The sequence below is a fragment of the Berghia stephanieae genome, chromosome 4, assembly GCF_034508935.2.
Source record: "Berghia stephanieae isolate SIO BIC M18660-M18661 chromosome 4, UCSD_Bste_1.3, whole genome shotgun sequence".
In the NCBI taxonomy this organism is placed as follows: Eukaryota; Metazoa; Mollusca; class Gastropoda; order Nudibranchia; family Aeolidiidae; genus Berghia; species Berghia stephanieae.
The window spans coordinates 88855756-88875357 of NC_088363.1; the positions used below are offsets into that span (position 1 = coordinate 88855756).

Sequence of the window (19602 nt, forward strand, 5' to 3'; positions counted from 1 at the left end):
CAACATTTTTCTTTTTCAAATATTTTTGTACATCATAAAATTTAAAGAAAATGAACATTGTGTTGTAGAGTATGTTTTGCTGAAGAAATTATTTATCGCAAGAACTAACTGCTATTGTGTTTGAGTGATAAAAAATATATTTTTGTGTTAGTTGGTGTGAAGTTTTGGGGAAAATCCTGAAAGTGTCTGGTAAGGAGAGAGTTAATACAGAAAATATTGATCCATTTTTTTAGTATTGTATGCATGTTTTCATTGTTTTTTATTGTTGGCTGAAGAACTGGTTTGAGCCCGAAATGTTCCGTATTTGGCATTTTGTTCTTTTAAAACTTGTTATATTCATCTTTGTTTATTACTTTTAACAAGGGGTAAAAGCCAACAGCAATATTTAACATGCAAGAAGGGTCATGACAATGTGAGACAATAATAATACATTTTATTTCGACAATGACAGCACTGTTACCGGCCCGTTAATCATTTGTGTCAATGCATGACATAATCAGTCGGAAGGTGAAAATTTTGGAATTGCATTTTGTTTTTGCATTTTCTGAAAGAATAAATTGGTCCCCAGAGCATTTTAATCTTTTTTTTTTTGGAATGAAATCGGGTGATTTTTCACAAAGTTATGGTCAGATGTGTGGGAAAGGTATACAAGAACTTTTCTCAAATTTCATACTTTTTCAACTTGACTAGCTGTAAAAAAAATTTAGAAGTAAAATTAAACTTTATATTTCCCGAAGATGTACAAAAAGGGTTGATTTAATCGTTTATGACAAGAACTCATTTTGGATCAAAATTGACCTTCTAACTAAACTTGGCAATATCTCAGTTCAAAACTTTTCACCATCCGACTGATTATGTCATTCACTGTATCATTTTACAACTGAGTACGGAGAAGAACATGTGAATGAATGGCCTTTACCGTGGTCTTGAAGAGGATACTTAAAGGTTTGAAGGTCCTGCATATCACAAGACTACAATTTCTTTCAAATCAAAATCCCCCCCCCCCCCCCCCCCCCCCCCCCCCCGCCATCAATCTAGTTGCAACAGCAGAGCGAAACGTTTGTGCGGCTCTGTAGTCTAGTGGTATGACACTCGCCTTCGGATCGGGAGGTCCTTGGTTCGAGTCCCGAGCGACGTATAGTTGAGTCCTTGGAAAAAAGGCTCTTTACTCACATTCTCTCACCATACACAGGTGGAAAATGATTACATGACGTTAACGGCGTTGTCTCTGTCCGAAAAAAAAGTAATATCGCATAACAGGCATCATGTTTCGTCCTACATATTAAATGTTGCTGCTGGCTTAGAACACCTTGCAACACGCTTTGAGCACGTTTAGTGGATATTGTGCTATATAAAAGCTCACTGTTTTCTTTGTGTGTGTGTGTGTGTGTGTGTGTGTTGGGTTTTTTTTCTACCAAAACGACCTAAGCTCGGGTTCGATTTTAATCCAACTCCGCCTTTAAAGAATTAAATGGTCAGTCGATAATAAGCCGCCTTTGATTGAGGTAAGCTATTAAGAAGGTGGTGCGGGGGGGGGGGGGGGGGGGGGGGGGGGAAGAGGGGAAAGAGACGGGCAACCCAAACTGAAAATGCCAGCCTTCATCACGCAATCTTTTCCAGATCACTTACGTACAACGAATCGAAAATGAACAAGCTTTAAAGTCGTCCGTCCGTCCGTAGGTCAAAAGGACGAAAATAAATAACTTTATACTGAAATATGATACACAATGTTATGAATGATCCACTTTAAAGGTCTTTTCGTGTGTTATGGAATACGAAGCCAGTTCAATATTCATTGAATAATTCGCAAAATTTTATATAACTGCTGAGTATCTTACTACTCGTAGTTTGTTTTGGGTTTTGTTTTTTTGGTGGGTGGGGGGGGGGGGGGGGGGGGGGGGGATGGGGGTTTGTTTGTTTGTTTGTTTTTTGTGGGACTTTTATTGGGAGAGGGCGGGTTGATGTTTTTTGTTGTTTTGTGTGTGTATGTGTGTGTGTGTGTATGTGTGTGTGTGTGTTTGTTTGTTTTTTTGGAGGAGGGGGGGGGGGGGGGTTGTTGACTTTTACCAGATGAAAATAGTTTATTCTTTACTAGCGTGCTTATTTTTTGTAGGTTTTCTGACAAAGAGTCCGTTTTGTTTTTTGTTTTTTTTTTTGTTGTTGTTGTTTTTTTTTTTGTTTTTGTTTTTGGGGGGGGGGGGGGTTTGTTTTTTGTTTTTGTTTTTGTTTTTTTTTGTTTGCTTGGGTTTTTTTCGCAATTATCGAAATCCCAATTTCATCATTGTGTGATTTCTTTGCTACCATTTGAGTGTTCACGTGACAGGCTCAGTCGGTCCGTGGTACAGTGATACGGACTTTAAAACTTTTTAAAAAACTATCTCCAACTGTACTTTCACCTATCACATCACACTGCATGCGGGGAGTTTCCACAGTTTCTGCATTGATACAAAACTCGCCTAATTTTACGATAGACAATAATAAAAATAATAAATAAAATAAATATTGAGTTTTATATAGCGCAATATCCACTAAATGTGCTCAAAGCGTTTTACAAGGGGTCCATGGTCAACAGCAACATTTAACATGTAGGACGGGACATGCCGCCTGTTAGGCGATATTACAATTTTTCGGACAAAGACAACGCTGTTAACGGTCAGGTACTCATTTTACACCTGAGTACGGTGAGAGAATGTGAGTAAAGAGCCTTGTCCAAGGACTCAACTATGCGCCGAGCGCGAGGCTAGAAACCCAGGACCTTCCGATCCGAAAGCGAGTGTCATACCACACAAGACCACATAGCCGCAAGTCTCGCGTTGTGTCTCCAAATGTGAAGCTGCGCCGGCAGTATTGATTAGATTGGATTGGGTTGAAGTGGATTGGATTGCTTTATCCTATTATATTAAATATACGCTTATCCGACATCTGTAGATTTGAAAAAAACAACAACAAAAAACAAACAAGCAAAGGGCTGAGATCATCGTTTAGTCGTTGAGAAGCGCTCTAATATAGCTATATATTATATAGGCATTTAAAAAAAACATAAATTAGGGTTTTAAAAAATTGCATCCAGAGTTAAAATGTAATAAAGGAAATGCATTTGGTACATGCTTTAGTCCCCTGGTCTCTGGCTGGATGACAAACAAAAGGACAAGTGCCGGCCATCGAGACATGGTTTCTAAGCCGTGTGGCCTATTTTACCGTTCTCTGAATAAATATTTTAAAAACAAAATTTGGGGGTGCATCCTGGATGGCTCATCCTGGCACGGTCTGTGCTTCGTACCCGAAAGGTACCGAGTTCAATCACCCGCCGTTCGCTGTCGGTGTGGCCTTGAGCAAGTCACCTCGCCCTAGCTCAATTTGCGGCGCTGCACTGCGGCTGACGGCTGGGTTATTCCAATCTTCCCTTGGTGGAACAGACCCTAGAGACAAATTTCCCCTATGGGATGAATAAAGGGATTTTTTTTTAATTATATTAAAACTTTGACTAGAAAACGAGTCCTTCAAATAAATATCAATGGATTAAAATTGTACGGCTATGTCACTTTTGTATGAGCTGCATTGGTTACCAGTTAATGTGAGAATCGAATTCAAACTAGCAGTATTGTGCTATAAGTGCCTTAATGATCAAGCACCATTGTATATTACTGAATTTTTAGAAACTTATAAGCCAACGAGGAGTCTACGTTCTGCACTAGATTCTACAAAATTAATTGTTACAAATAAATATAAATATAAATTTTACGGCGGCAGATCGTTCAGTCACGTCGGACCTTCCATCTGGAACTCTCTTCCTAAAAGAATAAGAGAAGCGCAGTCCTTATCAATATTTAAATCAAAGTTAAAACACCATCTCTTTGTTAAAACACATCTTGATTAATGCATCTTTGTAATTTGACCCCAATATGAATGTTAATTTAGTTTATGTTATTATATCATTATTTTATATTATTTCCGTATTTGACATAGCATGTGGATGTATTATAACATATCTTGTATTAATGACTTTATGTTTAGTTATTACATTGTTGTATAATGATAATATTATGTTGATGTAGTTTGTATAATGTTTCATTTGTATAATAATGTCACTGTATTATTGTTTCGCGCATTGAGCATCACCCAGTGATGAAAATGCGCGTTATAAATGTCATGTATTATTATTATTATTATTATTATTATGTGGTCTTGTGGTATGACACTCGCTTTCGGATCGGAAGGTCCTGGGTTCGAGCCTCGCTCGGCGCATAGTAGAGTCCTTCGAGAAGGCTATTTACTCACATTCTCTCACCGCACTCAGGTGTAAAAGGAGTACCTGGCCTGGGCGTTAACAGCGGTGTCTCTGTCCGAAAAAATTATAACATCGCCTAACAGGCGTCATGTCCCGTCCTAAATTTTAAATGTTGCTGTTGGTCGGGGAACCTTTGTAAAGCGCTTTGAGCACGCTTAGTGGATATTGCCCTATAGAAAAGCTCAATTTTTTAAAACTATTTTGGGAGATTACTCTCAAACCTAAGACTTTGCAAAGTCCCAGGTTTGAGAGTTTTTGCCATGAAGAGGGTCATACAATGACTGTTTGAATACCAATTAATATTGTAAAGCGCCGCTGAGCACGTATGTGGAAGTTGAGCGCTATATTAATCACATTATTATTATCATCATCATCATCATCATCATCATCATCATCATCATCATCATCATCATCATCATCACCATTATGATTATTATTATTACTATAATTATTATTATTATAATTATTATTATTATTATTATTATTATTATTATTATTATTATTATTATTATTATTATTATTATTATTATTATTATTATTATTATTATTATTATTATTATTATCGAGCAAAATGAAGGACAGGCTTGTGGCCAACGCGTTACAGAGTAAAGCAGACAAGACCACAGAGCCGCAAAGTGATTCACCCATAAAAGATTTGTGAGTTTTGCTTAAATTACACCTTAATTCAATCCAACATCAGCCCGTGTCACAGATGCTGTGCATTTAGTTATTTTACGGATATAGATAGAATGCGCTTGGCCAAGGAGTTCACAACATTGCCATCCGGAAATATAACGGACCAACACACAAACTCTGTGTAACCAAGAACTTTTATAGTCTGGTTAATACAGTTTAGTGAGAACAACTCACAAACGCGGATGGCAAAAACAATAACAAAGGCCTGAGTGACGTTATCTGCATACTATCTATAGATAGTATGCGCTTGGCATCCGGAAGTATAACGGACCAATACACAAAACGGTGTGCAACCATGAACGTTAATAGTCTGGATAATACAGTTTAGTGAGAAGTACTCATAAACGCGGATGACAAAAAACAATAACAAAGACCCGAGTGACGTCAACTTCATTCTATTTATACGTCCTTTGCGTAACCTTGACCATTTATTATAGTCCTGATTTATAAAATTTAGTGAGAACAACTCATAAAAATGACTGGCAAAAAAACAGTAAATAATAAAGAACTGAGTGACGTCAATTCCGTTTTATTTATGTTATCGTCAAATTGTGATGCTATGCGTTTGGGTAGAATGCTCAACTGTTCTACTCACCAGATCAGTCGTACAAACACACAGAATTGGGTGAAACCTTTAACGTCTAAACTTAGAGTGTCTAGGGTGTCTAGAGTGTCTGATAGTGTCTCGAGTGTCTATAGTGTTTATAGTGTCTAGAGTGTCTATAGTGTTTATAGTGTCTAGAGTGTCTATAGTGTTTATAGTGTCGAGAGTGTCTATAGTGTCTGAGAGAGTGATTTTGGTAAAAACTAATCATCAAACTGGTGGTAAAAAAAAAACATTAACAAGGTTCCGAGTGACGTCAACTTCATTATTGTTTGTTTTGTTTTTAAGGGTTTTACGGCGCTTGCAACACATTATTGTCATATCAGCGCCGGTAAAAAGGAAGAAAATGGGATAGTAAAAAGTTGTAGAATTACAATAAAAGCACCCAATTAAAAGGAAGACAAAGGGGAATTGGTTCAAATAGGAAACAGATGTAGATTCCAAGAGCACATTATCGAGGTACTTAGTTTGAGATCACCTAAAAGTCTCATCCAGACACAAGCACAGGTACCCACTAAGAGGAATACACTCAAATGTTTACAACGTATGTATATAACATGTAAAACAAAGCATCATACAGTGCATGACAGAGAGATGATTTACAAAGAAAAAAAATATCATCTCCTAAAACTAACTATAGATTTGACTGTTTCCCTCTCAGCCAGGTATCCGGCCAGGGCCTGGACAAAACCAAGAAATATCATTCCAAGACAAACACAGATAGAAAGCAAGTTGGAAAATAGATATAGGGGGATAGAAGACACAGTAAGTGCCAGCCTGCCACTATGGGAGGCCAGGAACTCCGCCCAGTCAACTTCATTAATTCAGTGTACCACGTCTTTTTAATAAATAATAATGTGAACTTGAATGTAAGCTTCAATTTAATTACAAAAACAGAGCAAATGAACGTTTCGGGTTTCCCCTTTATCAACAAAACAGGATGAATGAAACACCACATCTGTTACAGGATTTTATCTGTAGAAAAAAGTGCAGTAGTACAGGCGTCAAAATATATCGTCTTAAATCTTGCTGGTTGGCTTGGGACTATTTGTAAATCGCTTTGTGTACATTTGCCCTTCATAAAGCTCAATTTTATTTTAAAATTTTAAAAGACTACAGAAAATAATAAAGAACAAGTGACAAACGCATTTACGCTCATTAAGGGTAAGAGTGTCATTGTATTAAATTATTGAAGACAGGATTCTCAAAACCGACAGTATTTGAAATTAAACGTTCACTGTTTTTGTCAACATCAATTAATAAGGGATAGAATTCTCGAACAAAAAGAAATTGTTCAATGAACAAAGAGGATTTGTATAACTCTGGGGACGAATAAAAGAATGAACATTGATTCACTAACATTGTCATTTTCATTCTGTCGACCCCCCCCCCCCCCCTTCTTCACACACACACACACACACACACACACACACACACACACACAAACAACCTCCACGTCCTTGTCCAATAACTCATCCATTTCCCACAGTGGGAGAGTTTAATAGATTATTCATCTTTTGTGTAAACACCAAAACGGAATGTGTATTTGTCTAGCCAGTCTTTTGTGAGAAATGCGCATCCCCTAAAAGGAGATTCTAAAATGTAGTTTGAATTGGGTTAGAATTTACAATAAAATATAAAAATCTGTACAAGTGCAAATGGTTAATGGGCCGTTTAGACGTTCAGTTAATTCATCCACGACCAGACGGATTACATTGAGCTTTGCGATTTTTTATATAGCGCAATATCCACTCAAATCGCTTTACAAAGGGTTCCTGACCAACAGCAACATGTAACAAAAAGAACGAGACATGAAAACTGTTAGGCGATACTATAATATTTTTTTCGGACAGAGACAACGCTGTTAACGACCAGGTACTCATTTTACACTGAGTAAGACGAGAGAATGAAAGTAAAGAATATTTTCCAAGGACTCAACTATGCGCCGAGCGAGGATCGAACCCAGGACCTTCCGATCCGAAAGCGAGTGTCATACCACAAGACCACATAGCCGTACGAAGAAATTAACTGCTCTCTGGCAGTTTTCATTTCGACACCAGTTAAAATCTTTGTTTGCACGCGCGCCCAGTTTTTAAGAGTTGTCACTTCGTCTACAGTTTCTGTATATCCACCCGGCCGTGGATGAATTAACTGCAAATCTTAATGGGCCGTAAGTTCCGGTCTAAGCATGAACGAGCATAGCTATCTAAAGAACTTGTCTGTCACCCGGAGCAATCAACCCCGCAGTTTGTGATTATTTATCGCAATATTTTGACATAACATTGATGAAGGAATTTCTTTGCCACACCGACAACCTCATGCGCTTTATCGCCTGTGTTAAAATTGTGAGTAATGATCAGGATCTGTGGGGCTGATTGTTTCGGGTAATAGATAGTAGGTGCGTCTATGTGGTCTTGTGGTATGACACTCGCTTTCGGATCGGAAGGTCCCTGGTTCGAGCCTCGCTCGGCGCATAGTTGAGTCCTTGGAAAAGACTCTTTACTCACATTCTCTCACCGTACTCAGGTGTAAAATGAGTAACTGACCGTTAACAACGTTGTCAGTCCGAAAAAAATTATAAGATCGCCTAACAGGATTCATGTCCCGTCCGACATGTTAGTGTTGCTGTTGGCCAGGGACCCTTTGTAAAGCTCTTTGAGCACGTTAAGTGGATATTGTTCTATATAAAAGCTCAATTTAATTAATTTAATTTTCTAACAGTATATACGCTTGGATAAGAAGCTCACAACATTGCCATCCGGACCAACACACAAAACTGTGTGTAACCTTAAACGTTTATAATCTGGTTAATACAGCTTAGTGAGAATTACTAATAAACATGGGTGGCAAAAAACAATAACAAAGATCTGAGTGACGTCACCTTCATGCTATCCACAGGCTTATGATAGTTATGGACCCGAGAGTTTCAAGCCGGCAATTAGACACATCGTTGATATACCATCACGATGGGCATTTTGTACATTGTATCCTCGTCCTATCGGAGATGGACTTTAATATCTCCCCCCAATCCCCTTATTAGTAATACTTGCTCCTAACAGATCAGCGTTCGTCCTGCGCTTGTTGCAATTTTTTCAAGCAAACCTGGAAATCATGTGAATGAATCGAATTGTGGTCGAGTGGAATGCCATGTCTTTTATGTCTTTGACGGGACATCATCATCTATTTGCGAATAGTATGTGACATAAGTATAACGAACCAATCAGATCTCAGAACGATGTGTGTGTAGCCTACTCTTTAAATCGACTTATTCTTCATTTATCACAGTGTATTTAAATTTGATGTTTTCGGATGGGATTTCCGTATTTAACTAGTGTTTTATGCGGTACAAAAAAGGCTCCCAAGTCGTATAGATAGATATTCAAAAACACATGCCCGAGATTATTCAATTTCAAGCGAACAATTCTTTTTCGTTAAATAAAATGGACATTGTTCACAATATGATCGGTATTCAGATGTGTAATTCTATTATTAGAAGACTGCCTTAGAAAAGAATTACTGTTTCCATATTTTTATCATAATTAAAACGTTTTCTATGCCTTAAAATGAAAGCGAGACTCTAATTCGCTTTATTTCTCTTAACATAAAAATAGAATGTATTTGTAACGTATTTAACGCGTGCACGCCTTTATGAGAGGCTTTGTGGTCGCGTGGAATGCCAATTACCTTCCAACCTAAGATTTGAAGGTTCGAGTCCCTTGTAAGTGTCTTGGGAGACGCAAAAATGAGTCCTTGAAGATGCCCTTAATTAATATTTTCTCACCTCACTCAAGTGTAAACGGAGTGTCTCGCTGGTTACAGTGTTGTATCCATTGAAAGGTATTTATAATAGCAACTTATAGGCTGTATATCTCAACGTATGTATTATAATATGTTAAATGCTGCTCTGGGACGCCGTGTAATAAACGCTTTGATCACATTTAGTGGATATTAAGTTATATAAAAGCTCAATATTTTTAGTTTTAAATTAATTCATAAACGAGCACAACCCTTTATTAACTGTTACTAAATCAAATAGCCATTAAGCGCCTCATTGACATCACACAGATGTGCAATAGTTTATCAACTCATAAATACTCATATACTTTGTTGAACCACTTCTATAATATGTGTACATCTCTTTATCAGCTTAAAAAATACTCATACCTCATCAGTTTATAAAGGTATGCCTACCTTAAAAATCAAGTCCGACATTTCTGTGTATGAATTATATTGTTATATACATTCCATATGAACTCACAATGATAGGTATTCCTTTTTACAACACACAGAGCAAACGTTTCTTTTCCAAATTATAAAATCAGAGTAATTAAAACTAATCTTTAATCGAATAAAATATCATTAAACATCGAATATCTCAATAACAAATTACATCCACAAGGAAATCCACTTCCTGTATCGATAATGATTAAATATCGAACACTCTTCAACTCAATTGATATCGTAAACAAAACTTGGCGAATTGAATCGAATCGCCAGTGGCATTGTCGATTCAATACAACCGCCAGATAGAATCATGTCCCATCGATAACAACTCGGCCAATAATAGAATACAAACATAATCATAAAAAACGTTGCTCTCCTCACTACACTACTGCGAGTGTCAATGGTGTGCTGATGTTGATATTGCAAATCCTATGCCACGACTTCGTACTACTACCACCCACCACCGCCACTACCACAGCCGCCACACCGCAGCATCATCAGCAACAGCAGCATCCGCATCATCCTTCACCACTGCAACATGCAGCACGTAGATAGATTGCTTGGCGCTTGGCTCAACTAAGAGATATAACAGCAGCCATTCATTCCGATTCGGGCGGGTGGGAGGTATGTGGTGATTGGTAGTGGGATGTGACAGTGACAGCCGTCGTTGTGGTGGTGGTGGTGGTGGTGGTGGTGGTGGTGGTGGTGAGTAGCAGTTTTCATTTAAGACTGACATTTGCTTTTAAGTATGCGCCGATGCAGATAGATAGATAGATAGATAGATAGATAGATAGATAGATAGATAGATAGATAGATAGATAGATAGATAGATAGATAGATAGATAGATAGATATAGAGAGAGAGAAAGAGAAAGAGAATGGGGGAGAGAGAGAGAGAGAGAGAGAGAGAGAGAGAGAGAGAGAGAGTGAGCTAGTGAGAGCTCAATGATGTCTAGTAGTAGTAGTAGTAGTAGTAGTAGTAGTAGTAGTAGTAGTAGTAGTAGTAGTAGTAGTAGTAGTAGTAGTAGTGAAAAATTGAGCTTTTTATATAGCGCAATATCCACTAAACGTGCTCAAAGCGCTTTACAAGGGGTCCCTGGCCAACATCAACACTTAACACGTAGGACGGTATTACAATATTATTGGACAGAGACAACACTGTTACCGGCCAGGTACTCATTATACACCTGAGTACGATGAGAGAATGTGAGTAAAGAGCCTTTCCCAAGGACTCAACTATGCGCCGAGCGCGAGGTTCGAACCCAGGACCTTCCGATCCGAAAGCGAGTGTCATACCACTAGACCACATAGCCGCACACGGGTACCTGTTTCCGCTTTGAACCCTCCCTTATATTATCACAAAAAACTAACATTGAATACGAGAGGACGAAAGTAACTTCGTCAAAACATTTTAATGTGGGATATCCCACTTGTCCTTGACCAATTAACTGCCGCAGTCCGGAAAAAAAACATGTATTTAAAAATTTGGCCAGAAAACTCGTCCTCCAAATTAATATAGATCGATTTAAACGACTCTCGTGTTGGCTAAAAACTCTCAAACCGAGAACTTCGCAAAGTCCTAGATTTCAGAGGTTATGCCAAGACGAGGGTCGATAGATTTTTTAAGGACGAGTTATGTTTCTGGCCAAAGTTGGAAATACGAGGTTGGGTTTTTTTTCCAGAATACGCAGTAATTGGTTAAAACCGACCTCTTAGAGTGAAATTTATGATTATCATTGCTGTCTTTCCAAAATCATTTACTCGCGTGGAGTATCAATTGCAAGCTATAGGCTTTATTGACTTGATACCGTTCGAAGCTTTTGCTCTCTGAAATTATTCGAAAAAAATATTTCATGTCTTCAAGCATGACATTCGAACGGGTTTTCTAGGGCAACCATTCGAGAATTATCTAGCTCTAGTTGCAAACTGAAAAAAAAAACACGAATCCACTTCTAAGGAAATAGGAAGAGGTCAGTTATAGCGTTGGCAACACAAGCAGTAATTATTATAATTTCAACGATATTTCTTATTATGACAATAAATAATGACACGCTTCTGGAACAGCCTCTCGAGATGTATCCGACGCTGAATGTACCCAAAGGCACCTCTTTCATTCCGTTTCTGGTAAGCCGATTCTCTCTTTTTTATGCATAGTGTACTTCATAGCATGTACAAGTTTGATCATTTTATTGAAAACAAATTACGATAAATGGAAACTGAAGGAAATTATTAGCATTATCAAAGGCATGAAGAAAATAATAAAAATCGTGAATTTAATCTAATGTCCTGGCAGCTATGAGAATGGATGCCAGGAAATTCGACAGTAATAGTATGACGGAGTCAATCGGTTTAGAAAGAAAAAAAGGATGAAAAAATGGAGAGATAGTGAAAGAAGTAGTAGTAGTAGTAGTAGTAGTAGTAGTAGTAGTAGTAGTAGTAGTAGTAGTAGTAGTAGTAGTAGTAGTAGTATAGTAGTAGTAGTAGTAGTAGTAGTAGTAGTAGTAGTAGTAGTAGAGGAGGAGGAGGAGGAGGAGGAGAGAGAAAAGAGAAGAAGAAGAAGAAAGAGAAGAAAGAAGAAGAAGAAGAAGAAGAAAGAAGAAGAGAAGAAGAAGAGAAGAAGAAGAGAAAGAAGAAGAAGAAGAGAAAGGAAGAAGAAGAAGAAGAAAAGAAGAAGAAGAAGAAGAAGAGAGTAAAGAGAAAAAGGAAAGAGAGGAAGATAGAGAGAAGAACGAAGAATGAAGAAGACAGAAGAAGAGACGAAAGAACAAATAGTAGTAAGATAGGAGTAATAGAAAAGACATATTAGATAAAGTCAGGAAAAGAGATATGTGTTATTTGTTTAAGCTATCGAAAGAACAGTAACTTCCTTTGTTCTTTTACTCAATTCTGACTTTGTAAAGTCAGGAATGTTTTTTGTAATTCTCTTCTTCTTCTTCTTCTTTTCTTCTTCTTCTTCTTCTTCTTCTTCTTCTTCTTCTTCTTCTTCTCCTTCTTCTTCTTCTTCTTCTTCTATCTCTCTCTCTCCTCCACTTCTCTCTATACTACTCCTATTACTACTACTACTACTACTACTACTACTACTACTACTACTACTACTACTACTACTACTACTACTACTACTATTTCTTTCTTTCATTATCTCTCCATTTTTTTCATCCTTTTTTTTCTAAACCGATTGACCCCGTCAGACTATTACTGTCGAATTTCCTGGCATCCATTCAGTCTGAGGTTCGATATTTACACCTGAGAAAATGTTAGTAAAGAAACCTTATCCATTGACTCAGCTATGAGCAGCCCATAGTGTAAATCGGACGATGGACCCAACGATCACAAACCGAATGTTATACTACCGTACCACGAAATCCCAATCCGTAACATAAGTAAAGTTGGTGGTTATTCAGGTTTTAAAATGAGGGCTTACAACCAACCGCCAACTTGCATCTAGTCTACGCCCAATAAATTATTATGGTTAGGCTATATTATACTGAATCCAAAATTCAACTGATGTCTCTTCGGAGTTGTTTTTTTTTTAAAGAGCTTTTATATAGAGCAATATCCACTAAGTGTGCTCAATGCGCTTTACAAAGGTCTCTGGTCAACAGTAACACGTAACATGAAGAACGTGACATGACGCCTGTTAGGCGATATTACAATTTTTCCGACAGAGACAACGCTGTTAACAGCCAGGTACTCATTTTTACACCTGAATACGGAGAGAAAATGTGAGTAAAGAGTCTTTTCCAAGGATTCAACTATGCGCCGAGCGAGGCTCGAACCCATGACCTTCCGATCCGAAAGCGAGTGTCATACCACTAGACCACATAGCGGCACTACTGCGTTCGATTCATGCTTGACTTATTGACATGTTTTTGCATTCTAGTTGGTTCTGGCAATGCTCCATCCATCCATCCACACAAGCAACATACGATCATTTTCTGAATGCATCGCCGTCCTATCCTTCTTCACGATATTCTATCTAAATTATAGCTTTATGTTTAATTCATAAGAAGAGTCGATGTTTAAATATATCCCGTGGGAATGGAGGAGAAAGCGGGTTGGACTACCTTAAGTTTGGCATCTGTGCCTTTGCTAGTTATAAAGGAGGGGCGGGGGGGGGAGGGGGGGGGGGAGAGGGTCCGACAGCTCAGTTGATAGGGCACACGCTTCACACGCAAAAGGACCAAGATCGATTCTTAAAGAAGTCGATTTATTTTTCAACCCCCAGAGGACAGAGACAACGCTGTTAACGGCCAGGTACTCATTTGACACCTGAGTACGGTGAGAGAATGTGAGTAAAGAGCCTTCTCCAATGACTCAACTATGTGCCGAGCGAGGCTCGAATCCAGGACCTTCCGATCCGAAAGCAAGTGTCATACCATTAGACCACGTCGGTTTGGAAGATACAACCGTTTGAAAAATGACCCATTTTTCGTGACCATGGAATATCATGAAAATATTTTTTTTTGAAAGGAACAATTATATTTTTCCACAAAGTATGGAGTAGAGAATTGTTGGCACTTTAGAAATAATGGTTTAATGATAGATAAAGTGAGTGGGAAATTAGCTTCGGGAAATTGTAATAAACTTTCACACACACACACACACACACACACACACACACACACACACACACACACACACACACATAAGCCAGCCACCCAGCTACCCATCGAAGCCCACAAAAATTCCCATATATAATTTGTCCAACCCCCCCCCCCCCCCTTTCCTTTATTCAGATTGACTTTTAACCTTGTGATCAGATTTATTGCAGTTCAAATCCCAATCGGGAACCAGAGAGTATAGCCCTAAAAAAGGTCATTTTTGCTTGCATTATTTTCATTGGTAGGAGAAACAATAAATACTAAACGGACAGTCCGTCTGATGAAAAATAAATGTCACGTGTGTTTGACAAATAAAAATACAGAAAACAGCTCATTCCGTTAGACATCGTGTCAGATATATTGATATATAATTATCATCACTTTGTTGGGCAGGCACTGATGTCGATAACAACAAGAGATGAAGTGAGTAGGAAAGTGCCAGAAGACAATAGAGAATATAAATTTCGCGGCGGTGATCAAATCAAAAATAGTTGACCCATCTTCTCAAAACGCAAATTATGTGACATGCACATTGCCTCAAGTTCGGGTCCTCTCTGAGCGGCGCACATTCATATATTATTATGGACCTGATAGGGAGACGTGACTAGCTCAAGACGACAAGATGAGTCCTTGTGAAAGGCTCTTTACTCACATTCTCTCACCGTTCAGGTGAAAAATGAATACCTGGCCATTAACAGCATTATCTCTGTGCGGAAAAATGTAATATTGCCTAAGAGGCATCACGTCTCGTCCTACATGTTAAGTATTGCTGTTGGCTAGGGACCCCTTGAAAAGCACTTTGAGCGCGTCTATTGGATTCTCTTCAAGTACCAAGTCTGTGCCAGACATAGGTGGTCATGGTACGCCATTCATCTCTCTGATCAGATAACCTCAAAAAAAAAAAACACCCTAATATATTATTAGTCTAGTTGATATTGCTCTATATAAGAGCCGCCCACAGAGGGACTTGAACCCTGGACTTTCAGGATCCGAAGGCGAGTGTCATACCACAATACCACATAGTCGCACGTATTTGTAAAATGTAAATGCTTTAACGGACACGAACTTATCAATTTGACATCATTTCCTGTCCTTTTGGACTTTAAAATCACTTTATGATATCTGGATCGCCCCGACATAATACCGGTTTGAGGCTACAAGTCACCAAAACAATTTAAAAGAATCATAAACACATAATTGAGACCGCACATAAACATAATGTATTTACACCTAAGTGACACAACAGAAAGACAAACGCACAAATGTGACCCTTCGCCTCAAAGCGGTATTAACTCGGGTTGGTTAAGATGTTGAAAATTGAATTTATAGCCAGTAAAATCAGACTTGCGTTGAGTTTATATAATTCATTGAGGAGAATGACAACGATATTTTAGGGTCCTGATGCCAACGGTTTATATTTTTGACCAGTTTTAACATTAAATTCGGCTTTTAAGCATCTGGTTCTTTCCGACATAATACCGTTTTGAGACGATGGGTCACAAATACATAGAGCTTACATCACCCTTGCATTGGAATAGTAATGGCAACCATTTCCTGGGTATATTTATTAACTAATTATCTACCCGGAAGTAGCGATGAGGCAATCTGAAGCATGACAAGGAGGTATTCTGTTCTTTCTTTCTTTCCATCATTTTGTTATTATTGTAACTTAACTACGCCACTACCACATTATTTCATTCATCTGTGATGTTTCATTCATCCTGTTTTGTTGATAAAGGGGAAACCCGAAACGTTCATTTGATCGGTTTTTGTAATTGAATTGAGGCTTACAATCAATTTCACATTATTATTTATTACTGAAACAAGTACATTCTATACATAATATTGTTCATCAAAATAAGCTGTGTTACCCAGTGTCAAGTTTCTATAGCTATAATAAAAAAATAATCTTGAAATGTTGTTGTGTACAAAAGAAATCAGAGTGGTAACACTGTTGGTTGCATCATAACGAATGTGACGACTTTCCTATTGATGGTAAGGAGAGGGTTATACTTGCGATATCCTCTTATACAAGGCATTGAGATCACCATATTTATTTATCTACATTGGATAGTGAAGTGAATGAGCTTTCAATTGGATTCAATAGTCAGATGTCACGTCGCCCAGCAACGGCGGCCATCATAGTTCTCAACAAAGAAAAACGGTACTTCATGCCTGCTAGAACTTTTTCACATGTCATTTGATCAGAATGTGTAAAAGTCAAAACATGATCAGATTTATAACGTTTTTCTCCTCTGGATACACTTTTATGCTCGACGGAGAAGTATTTCTTAAGGGCGGTGATGGAGATAATGGCGTCCACCGTTGTTCCGATAGTTTAGAACCAGTTCCTATGCGTCATTACGAGGGAAATGACGTCACGACTGTTGAACTCTATTTATGTATAACAAAATAACTGTTTTGTATTCAGAATCGTGAAAGTTCAAGCGCGAGTTTTGTGTTTATGTCAGTTTTCTTTTTGTTTGTCTGTTATGTTATTTGGGGGTTGTTGGTTTGTTTGTTTTTTTTTGTTAGTTGGTTTGGTTTTGGGGGGTTTTCGAGGGGGGGGGGTATTTTTGGTTTTTGTTTGGTTTTAAGTGATTATTATGTTTCAACGACTTTGGTGTAATATTAAATGTATAATATACATTTAATACAACAAATTATTTATTAATCGCACAAACATGAACTCTCATGCACTATTGGTAGAACCTAAATAATATAACAGGGGGAATGGGGTAGGGGGGGGGGGGGTAAATCGACTGCCAAGCTTAGAAAACAAACTTAATTAACAATGAATCTACGAGTAATAAGGCTTACTTTCACAAACCGGCTATTGCGTATAAGTAAAATTAATGTTCACCAGTTCTGTCACCCAAAACGATCGCAACTAACGTAACACATCTACGAGTAAATCTGTAAAACCTAAATGGCTTATAATAGATACTTATAGTTTTGTGACAAATGATTCGTAAAAAACGTCAATCCAATGTTCTCTACATCATTCGTTGACAACGTTCAAATCTCGCTTCAAGTTTTATCTTTTTACGTCAAAATGGTGCAATACTATTATCATATTCTGTTGTTGTTAAATTGAATTTGTATCACTTTTCCATCAAACTTGTCTAACTGTAATATGTTTTGTTTTATATCACTGTAAAGCGCTTAGAGCCTGAAACAACGGGGTACAGCACTATATAAATGCCATTTATTATTTATTATTATTATTCTTGTCCCCTCCTTTCAAACGGATAAAATGAATAGGTTACATAGTAAATCATAAAGTGGCATAACTATTTTAATAGCAGGATGTACAGGCAGATTCTTAGGAATACGAGACGTAAAAGAGGGAGGATATAAATATACCTTTATAGACGACTAGCATAAAATATTTCGAATATTTGCGGCGCTGCACTGCGGCTGACGCCTGGGTTATTCCAGTCTTCCCTTGGAATAGACCCTAAATGGGATGAATAAAGGGAATTTTATTTATTTATTTTTTAATAAGATGCTATCAGCCTGAAAGTAGAATATCATTTATACAAGGTATGTATTTAGTAGTCCTCCGGATGAGTGGGTTTACACTTCAAATGAGATAGGAACCAGTTTTTTTGACATCCTATTTCTGTTCCCTCTTGCGTGTGCTCTCTAACTACTGTTTCGGCTTTGTGTTATTGTGGTATGAATTCGAATTCTGATATGCAAGTCCCTGGTTCGAGTCCCCCTGAAGGCGGCATAAAATCTAGTCCTTGAAAAAGACTAACATTCTCTCATCGCACTCAGGTGTAAATGGGTACCTGGCCAGAAAAGGCATTGTTGTCCAAAATAGTTGTATTATATTATATCGTCTTACGGAAGCCGTGTCTCGTTTTCAATGTTGAGTGTTTATGTTGGCTTGGGATCCCTTGTTAAACATTTTGAGCATATTTAGAGATTATTGCGCAATATAAAAAGCTCACCTTATTTTTAGTTCCGAAACATACCTACTAAAACAGTGATTAAAACTGGAGGAAATGGAACACACTCAATAACAACCTCTGAATTGCAACAATACCTTTATTACCATAGTATTATCATATATAATGTGTTTACTCCTACATCCAACAAGATGTATGTAGTGTAGCATCATTGTCGTTCCTTCAAGCATATTGTGTTGTCTGAGGACAATAATAAGAATCGTCCCACGGGTATCTGTGTTGTGAGTGGCTAATACAGTATAATAACAAACGGATGTATAGAATCGATACTGCTGACATCTTGAAATTGGAAATTTCCTTTATCAAAACGTTCTAAACAACATCTATAATACTTGGTGGTGGGTGGGGGTGGGGGGGGGGGGGGTTCTTCGTTTCAACTGATCTTGTTTGTTTTAATCATTGGGATGGTAACACGTTTAGCTCATTTTAACATTAAGACAAGGGTCCTAATGTATAAACGTTTAGAATGGCTTTCTGCGCATTTTTCAGTGTTCAACGTCGTCTTAAATAGGACAAAAATGTCGTGACGTCACAACTTCTACTTCTTCCGATTCCAAAATCCCCGAAAGTATGTGTATAACCAGTCCTTGAGAGAAGTACTAATGATTATGTTACATACTGAATCATACGGTGGTCTGTGCGGCTATGTGGTCTAGTGGTATGACACTCGCTTTCGGATCGGAAGGTCCTGGGATCGAGCCTCGCGCTCTGCGCATAATTGCGTCCTTGGAAAAGTCTCTTTCCTCCCATTCTCTCACCGTACTCAGGTGTAAAATGAGTACCTGGCCGTTTACATCGTTGTCTTTGTCCGAAACATTGTAATATCGCCTAACAGGCGTCATGTCCCGTCCTACATGTTAAATGTTGTTGTTGACAAGGGACCCCTTGTAAAGCGCTTTGAGCACATTTAGTGGTATTGCGCTAAATAAAGATCATTTATTATTTTAATAACGATGTCAGTGGCAGCATATTATATAGGCAGATTCCTAGGATTACTGTTCGCAAAAGAGCGAGGATGGTTGATTTTTTATTGACGACCGTCATATGTTTGGACTAAAAAGTAAGATGCCCGTCACTCTGAAACCAAAAATCAATTACACAAGGTATGAATCCAGTCCTCCAAAAGAGTGGTTTTTAAACATCCAATGAGATTGGAATCAGTTTTTTGATATCACAATTTTGTTCCCTATTGTTTGCTCTACTAATGCATGCG

The 19602-nt window shown here is 38.0% G+C and overlaps 1 protein-coding gene across 1 annotated transcript in view; it reads right to left on the reverse strand.

The window, feature by feature from the left end:
- Positions 1-10211, reverse strand: part of LOC144971516 (uncharacterized) — a 264566-nt gene extending 254355 nt beyond the window's left edge. Inside the window, exon 1 of the mRNA XM_078912499.1 lies at positions 9780-10211. The gene's annotated coding sequence lies outside the window, so the exon portion shown is untranslated. The remainder of the gene's footprint in view (positions 1-9779) is intronic.
- Positions 10212-19602: the final 9391 nt, after the last annotated feature.